The 8,189-nt window shown below is 36.7% G+C and overlaps 1 protein-coding gene across 1 annotated transcript in view; it reads right to left on the bottom strand.

The window, feature by feature from the left end:
• The window catches only part of LOC122796911 (ATP-binding cassette sub-family A member 13-like), a 3,979,956-nt gene that overhangs the window by 1,762,814 nt on the left and 2,208,953 nt on the right, over positions 1 to 8,189 (bottom strand). The gene's annotated exons all lie outside the window — the stretch shown is intronic.

Here is an 8,189-nt window from a genome sequence, read left to right as displayed (position 1 = left end):
AAAGCCATTTTGAGTGGGGGTCAGAAGATTTTCATTAATAAGGTGAGTTAAAAGCTGATTGTGAATACATTTTTCTAGGATTTTGGATAGAGGAGATAGGATGGCAATAAGTCTGTAGTTAGAGGGCTCAGTGGAGTTACCTCCTTTGTAAAGTGGAATGGTGTAGAAAGATTTCCAGATGTCAGGGATAGTAGACTCTTGGACAGATCTATTTATTAGGATAGAGATAGGATAGGCTATGGAATGAGCAGAGAGTTTAAGAAAGAGGGGAGAGAGGTTATGGGTAGAGGGAGAACAAGGTTTCAATTTCAGTAGAAGTGACTTGATGTAGGTTGTAGAGACAGGTTTAAGAGAGAAAGGGGTTGTGTTGCATGTGTAGTGAGTGGTATGAGGGTGGTTATCACTTTGGGAGGGTTGGGTATGTTTTTGAATAGATTCAATGAAGTGGTCATTAAGTAAAGTGGCAGTTTCTAAGTGGGAATAATTAGGTTAACATGCGTGACTAGCTGTGTTCTACTGTATTCCAAAAATACATAAAAACACAGACAGTTCTCCTTATTGTCCAATAACGTCTAACTAGGGTACCCTGTTACAACTTTTAAGATGTGTTGTTAATCATTATTTGATGCATAAATCATTTGATTTACTATCATATATACAGGATACTTGTTATTCATTGAGCAAAATAAAATATGTATAGTTTGGCAGCAGGATTGTACTGGATAGCCCTTGATGTTTAATGTTTATGCTAGCATCAAACATTTTGATGGACTGAAGTCTGTTTCTAAACTTTTTCAAGATTGTCCTTTTACATTATTTTTGGTTGAGCTTTCTCACTTTGATCTGCAACATATATATATATATATATATATATATATATATATATGTGTGTGTGTGTGTGTGTGTGTGTGTGTGTGTGTGTGTGTGTGTGTGTGTGTGTGTGTGTGTGTATATATATATATATATATATATATATTTATATATAGAGCGTCTATATCAGTCTGTCAAAATGGCTGATGATCGAATACCAGATGTTTGAACTGTGAAGTTCGAACACTGATTATCGCAAAGCAGCAGAACACCAAATTCTTACCCAGGGAAAGAATTTGGTGAGCCATTTCTGTGGCTTCACGATTATCAGGACTGTGGTGGGAAGTTACGGGTCGGGTTCAGGTAAGTGTGCGATTGTGTGGATGTTAGGATTAGGGTGCGGATTAGGTGAGGTAGGGTTAGGGCGCGGGTGAGATGGGTGTGTGATAGTGACAGACTTTAGGGTTAGGGTGGGATAGGTGAGTTTGGGTTAGGGCACGGGTCAGGTGAGTGTGCAATAGTGACGGACCTTAGAGTTAGGGTTTGGGTTAAGGTAAGTGGATAGATAGTAGTGTATGTACAGCTTAGTGTAGGGTTAGATGTAAGATTTTAAGTGTATGTGTGTAAATTGATGTTTTTTTGGTGTGCTTGTGTTGCGTGTGTGTTTCTTGGAACAGCGATTTTTTTTTTCCTGGGAAAAAAAATCACTGTTCTAAGACTTCGATGTCTGTGCAATTCATGGTTAGAAGTTCGAACATACTGTGTTCGAACTTCAGCTGTTTCGGTGAACTGATATAGATCATATATATATATATATATATATATATATATATATATATATATATATATATATATATATATATATATATATATATATATATATATATATATTTCCTTTCAAATACTGAAAGTCCAGAATCCCGAATGTTATTTTCACGAGATGAAAATAACAAAATAACAAAAGTTAAAATCCCGAACCATGGACTTTTTCCAAGGGCAAGTAAATACTTGCTCATTGTGGCAAAATATGCCCTTTTCCCCACTGTAGTGCAAACCTGGAGTTGGTATATATAGGTAGGGGGTGTGGAGGTGCATCCCCCCCACATCGGGTGTGTGGTGGGCTTAGCCTCCCACCTAGGTGGTTTTCAGATGGTTCAATGTGTACTCTGTAGAATTGGGCAAGTGTTTACTTGCCCCGGGAAAAAGTTTGTGGTTCGGGACTTTAAGTTATTTTTAATTCACAAAAATATTGTTTGGGAATATGGTCTTTCAATATTTGAAAGTATATATAGATATATATATATATATATATATATATATATATATATATATATATATATATGGGTCTACCTGATAACGCCGAAAGCTTGAAATGCCGACGAAGAGAAGACCGGCACCAGAAGATCGACAACGAAGATGACAGACAGTTGAGAATCCCAATGCTGAGAACACCGACATGTCAAATGAGCGCTAGTGGGTAAGTATGCGGTAGTGACGGACGTCAGGGTTAGGGTGTGGGTAAGGTAAGTGTGTGATAGCAACGGTCTGTAGGGTTAGGGGTGGGTTAAGTGAGTTATGGTTAGGGTGCGGGTCAGGTGAGTGTGCGATAGTGACAAACGTTAGGGATAGGGGCGAGTTAAGTGAGTTAGGGTTAGGGCGCTGGTTAGGTGAGTGTGCGATAGTGACGGACCTTAGGGTTAGGGTTTGGGTTAAGGTTAGTGAATAGATAGTTGTGTTTGTAAGGTTCAGTGTAGGTTTGTAAGGTTTTTGGTGTGCTTGTGTTGTGTGTGCTTTTTGGACAGGGGATTTGTTTTGTTCGTTGACTGTCGGGATTGTGGTTTCCTGGGTATGTGATGTTTCGTGTTTCTGAACTTTTGGTTTTGTGGTGTCTGTGATTTCGTTGTCGGTGTTTTAGCATGTCGGTGTTGTCAAGTAGACCCATATATATATATATATATATATATATATATATATATATATATATATATATATATATATATATATATGTGTGTGTGTGTGTGTGTGTGTGTGTGTTTTACATGTAATCACCTAGTTTACCATCAATTGGTGAGTACAGTTATGGGTGCCTCTTTTACCCCTAGCTATGCCAACTTGAGTATGTGGGCTTTTGAGCAAGATTATATTTATGCTATTAATTTTTTTTAAATAATTTTGTAAGTGCTACCATTGCATCATTTATTTATTTTTTTATAGGTTTAACTAGAGGTGAGTTAGGATAGGGGAGGCGTAGATGAGACATGGAAGGAGATAGACTTGGCAAGGGTGCATTTGGAGTTGGGAACAAGAAACTTCTTATTCCTGTAGAGAAGACTCAGTTTCATGTTAGTTCTTTTGATACAGTATTGGATAAGGATGCCACATTTGATATGGTCATCAATTATTGTACTCTGTAACTTAGTGTGAGGCTCAGATTTGATGAGAGTGTTATTTAGTGAAGACATAGTAAAGGTGGATTTAAGGTGGTGGAGACTTTTGGGGAGAAATAGTAGCAGCTTAGTTTTATGAGGGGTTGAGTATAAGTTGATGCTCTGTGAGCCATTTTTCCACAGATGAGAAGGAGTTTTGGGTGATAGAAAGAAATTTAGAGATGTTGTCAGCACAAGAGATAAGAAAAGAGTCATTGTCATACTGTATGAGGGAGGAGGTGTTGCAGGAGGAGTAAAGATGATTGATGAAGATGTTGAATAGGAGGGGGCCAAGGACTGAGCCTTGTAGGAAAGGGGAACCAAACAAACACTCTGACTAGCTGGGAGCCAAGAATCACATCAAGGGTAGAATAACCAAATTTAATCCAAGTCTTAGTATAAAAGACACTCCATAAGATAAAATGATAATACACATTATTGCTTTCAAAAATGCAACCACAGTCAAGCGCTTTCGTCCTTCCTGGACTTCTTCAGAACTTTCTTACCAATGCATGGAGAGCAGTTTGATCATAACTTGGGAAGGAAAAAATACAAATTCTTAACAGACAGATTATTTTTCATCCTTTTTCCCATTACTGCATACAGAGATATGCATGCATTATAGTCCTCCTTGTGTTGTGTCAGCCTTAGGTAGGAAAGGGGAGCAAGCAGATTGCCATCTGACAGACTGGAGCCTATTTTATAGATCACTTGAGAACCTGTTAATAGTAGAGGTAGAGAGATTAAGGTTAGTAAGCTTAGTAAGTAGCTTGGAATGGGAAACAGTATTGAAAGCTTTAGAGAGGTCAAGAAAGCGGCAAGACATGAGGAGGTTTTTGTCCCTGGCTTCAGTAACAGTCTGATTGAAGGATAGGAGGGCAGTGGTTGTGCTGTGGTCGGGCCTAAAGCCATGTTGAGTGGGGGTCAGAAGATTTTCATTAATAAGGTGAGTTGAAAGCAGATTGTGAATATATTTTTGAGGATTTTGGATAGAGGAGATAGGATGGCAATAAGTCTGCAGTTAGAGGGCTCAGTGGAGTTACCTCCTTTGTGAAGTGGAATGGTGTAGAATGAGTTCCAGATGTCAGGAACAATAGACTCTTGGATAGATCTATTTATTAGGATAGAGACAGGATAGGCTATGGAATGAGCAGAGATTTTAAGAAAGAGGGGAGGGAGGTTATTGGTAGAGGGAGAACAAGGTTTCAGTTTCAGTAGAAGTGACTTGATGTAGGCTCTAGAGACAGGGTTAAGGGAGAAAGGGGTTGTGTTTCATGTGTAGTGAGTGATATGAGGGTGGTTATCACTTTGGGAGGGCTGGGTAAGTTTTTGAATAGATTCAATGAAGTGATTATTAAGTAAGGTGGCAGTTTCTAAGGGAGAATTATTAGGGTAGGGGTTGAGAGTGGTAGGTTGACCTGGATTTAAGATTTTATTGATGGTATGCCAGAATTTTTGTACTTCATTTCAGTTAAATGAGATTCGGTGAAATGATTTTCAGTAATTTGAGCTTTCAGCGATTTGGTGAGGGTGAACTGAAATTCAATTAAATGAGTTTTCAATTAAACAAAGTAGACCCATATATTGTGCATCCTCAAATGTCTTTGTCATTTACTCTGTATTGGAAAAATCAAAAGAAAGCTAAAAGATAGAATACATGTGCATCTGAAAGATGTCAAAATAGCTAGGAAAGATAGCCCTTTTGCAGCATATAATGCAAGTGATCCTTATAATTTATTAGTTATGGTTTTGTTAGATGTAAACAATAAATTCATTGGGCATTGTGATTTAAATGTGATTTAAATGAATCGTTAATGAAAAAAGAAAGTTTATGTATTTTAAAATTCATCACATTAAAGACTTGCGGTCTTAATAATGAATTAAGATGGAAGCACTTAGTGATTTAATTGTTTTAATGATGCTTTTGTTCTGCATTTAATGACCTTGGAGAATGATGGATTCAATCCCCTTGAAAGTTTGCTGAGGCACCAGGGTTTGTTAATATGTTTTTCAATAAAGTTGTTATTCCTGTTTGTTGCTTTTTTTATTTTATTTTATATGTTGTTGTTTAATATAACTCCATCTGCATATCAGGCTTGGTTTCTTGCCTGCAATATCAGGTTTGACATACAGTAATGGAGAATATCGACCAGACCAAGCTACCAGTCAAGTCCTTGGGTAAGTTTAGGCTAAGCTCTGAACAGATAGTGAGACTCAATGGCATAGTATGTTATAAAATCTTATGACTTGTTCTGGAATGCAGAGATGCCCTTCAATTCAATACCAGAAGATAATGAACTGCAAACCTTTTGCCCTTATGACATCAATAGAAAGTGCCACCAGATTACACAGAATCATGAAATAATTGGACAGAAGCTCAGCAAACAGTACATGAAATCACAACTTTTTAAACTTAATAAATATAGCTCCACTGATGGCTGCATTGATGTACCTAAAGTAATAACTACATATTTTAGAATCAGAAAGCCCACTTTGCATGATAAAAAGTATAATTTCAGCAAAGGGAAGCAGTAAGAAAACTGTTATGCATGAACTATATAGAATAAAACCATGAGGTGCAGCCCTACAGATTGAAGGGACTGTATAATAATGGCAAGAATAATGTTATAAATTACAGTCGAGGACAAGAGAGTCTATCAGAGCAATGTTAAATTTATTCTTACATGTGGATGGCTTAATGCATTAAGATAACTACAGCAAAAAATAGTAAGAGGTGCAAAGACAGAAAAGGCATTCTGCAAGACACGTGGATTGTGCAAAATAGTCAAGGATTATCTACAGGCTGACAAACTAAAAAATCTGAAAATGTTCATATTCAATTAACTGTGTCAGAAAGTTGCAGGTACTTCCTCAAAACTACCAGCTTATGGTTCATATTTCAATACAGTCAAAACTAAGGCTATGGTAACCGTAAAATATGATTTCCTCAGTAAGGTCATTTGACAGAGACAGTGCTGAGAAAATGCTGTGCAACTCTAAGACTAACAGTGCTGATATCATACCAGGGCAGATGTCAGAGATATGAAAAGGCCCATTGGAGAAGTCAATATTGATTTTTATGGAATCATAAGCAGGTCTGAGTACATTTTATTTCTGGTGCATAAATACACCAAAATTCCCATTACAGAATCAGTGGTCTACATCAGTGAATACAGTGACATGTTTATTAAATGAAATCTTCCAGGTTTCTGGAATATTTGGGATAGTAAATTTAAATAACTGGCTACAGCTCAGCAAACCCAAGTTTGAGCACTTCTATTACAACACTGGGATAAGACATAGGAAACCTACTTTACAGTGTATGTAGGAGAATAGGAAAATAGCATCAGAAAAACATTCCTACAAACATTAACAAGGCTGTCAGGGTGGTCGGAATTAATAGGATTTGTGTGTGTGTGTGTGTGTGTGTGTGTGTGTGTGTGTGTGTGTGTGTGTGCACATGTGTATATGTTGGGGGGAGGGATATATACTTATTAAATAAATGTTTATTTAGTCCTCTCCAGCTGGCAATATGGGGTGTTACTACTGTTAATTTTTACCTTAGTGTCTATGATACTCCACTTCCTCAAGGATGGAAAAGCTCCATTAAAGGTTTGAAAAAGGGTGGTGGGTCAGAAGAGAGCAGGCAGCAGCCTCATATATGCTGCTATATATGCCAGGCATGCTTTTTGTATACCCTAAATTAGGAGAGCTACTAATAACGAGTATCGCTATATGCTGCATTGATTCCTGCCAACCTATACTGCTATGCCAAACTTTTATTGGCTATATATTACGCAATTATGGCTCTGCTGCCATCACAGGGGCTATTTCAAGTATCAAGTCTAGACAGAATTTCCATCCTTCTTCCGAGAGTGAGCAAGCAAAAAAAAGCCACACCTTTCCCACTATGCCCAATCAACTTGGGTCGAATCATCTGAGTCACAGTAACGGCTCCACACTTCTTTGCTATGAAGCTGAGGATAAATAACAGTGCTTCACAATACTGAAAGGCTACAGGAGTTCCTCTAGCTAAATACATGAACAGCAGCAGCAAGACCCATGTTCAACTAATAACTCAAGTAAAAGGATTCAATACGCATCAGTGGATGTCAAAAAGCCATATCACTATGAAAGAGATGTTACACAGACAAAATGAAAACAAAAATAAAGATGAATTCTAAAAGAATAAAGTAGAAAACAAGCTAAAGTTTTTTTAATCAAATAGCTGTTAAAGTAATGTTAAGGAAAAATAATATTTTTAAATTGTTATAAACAAGTTAAGTAGCCAATTATAGACTACGATATCTATGGTGTTTTAGCACTATTTGAACATATATCATTCTCATTTGCTCTGAATTCTTTGAAACAATAAAGGCTTACAGGGTAGATCAAATTAAAAGAAGATATCTAGACATTTCTTAACACTTTCTCAAAATAATTCATACTTAATGAAGAACTCTTCAGCAAACTTTAAGACCTTTGAGATTTCCTTAAGAAAAGTCTGAATCAATAAGAACAAGTAGAACAGAGATCAATATGCATGTGTTTTAAAAGTATAAGCTTTTGGTCTGCAGAAATGTGCCTGCATCTTTTGACAGGTAATGTATTATGACATACTTTTATTATCTGCATAAACCAGGATGAAGTTGAAATGGCATCTCGTGAAGATGTTGAATAGTTAAGAATTCAAACTGCTTATTTTTTCAGTGAAGTAATGATGCACTTGGGGAAACTTTACATAGCTTTAGTTTGTACCAATAGTATTTAGTTTGCACAGAGAGAAATATAATGCTAGCTGAGGAGAATAAGATTTCTTGTGCACTAAAGCTATTGTTTTTGTAAATCAAAATATTCACTGAACTTCAATTTTATTTAACATATTTTTTTCAGAAACATGGAAGGTGTTGCACTTAGTAAAATTATTTTATAAGGAGTTTGGCCACAAGAAGC

This window comes from Protopterus annectens, chromosome 3.part0 (assembly GCF_019279795.1).
Source record: "Protopterus annectens isolate FY-2018-M chromosome 3.part0, PAN1.0, whole genome shotgun sequence".
NCBI lineage: Eukaryota > Metazoa > Chordata > Ceratodontiformes > Protopteridae > Protopterus > Protopterus annectens.
This window is presented reverse-complemented; position numbering and strand designations above follow the sequence as displayed.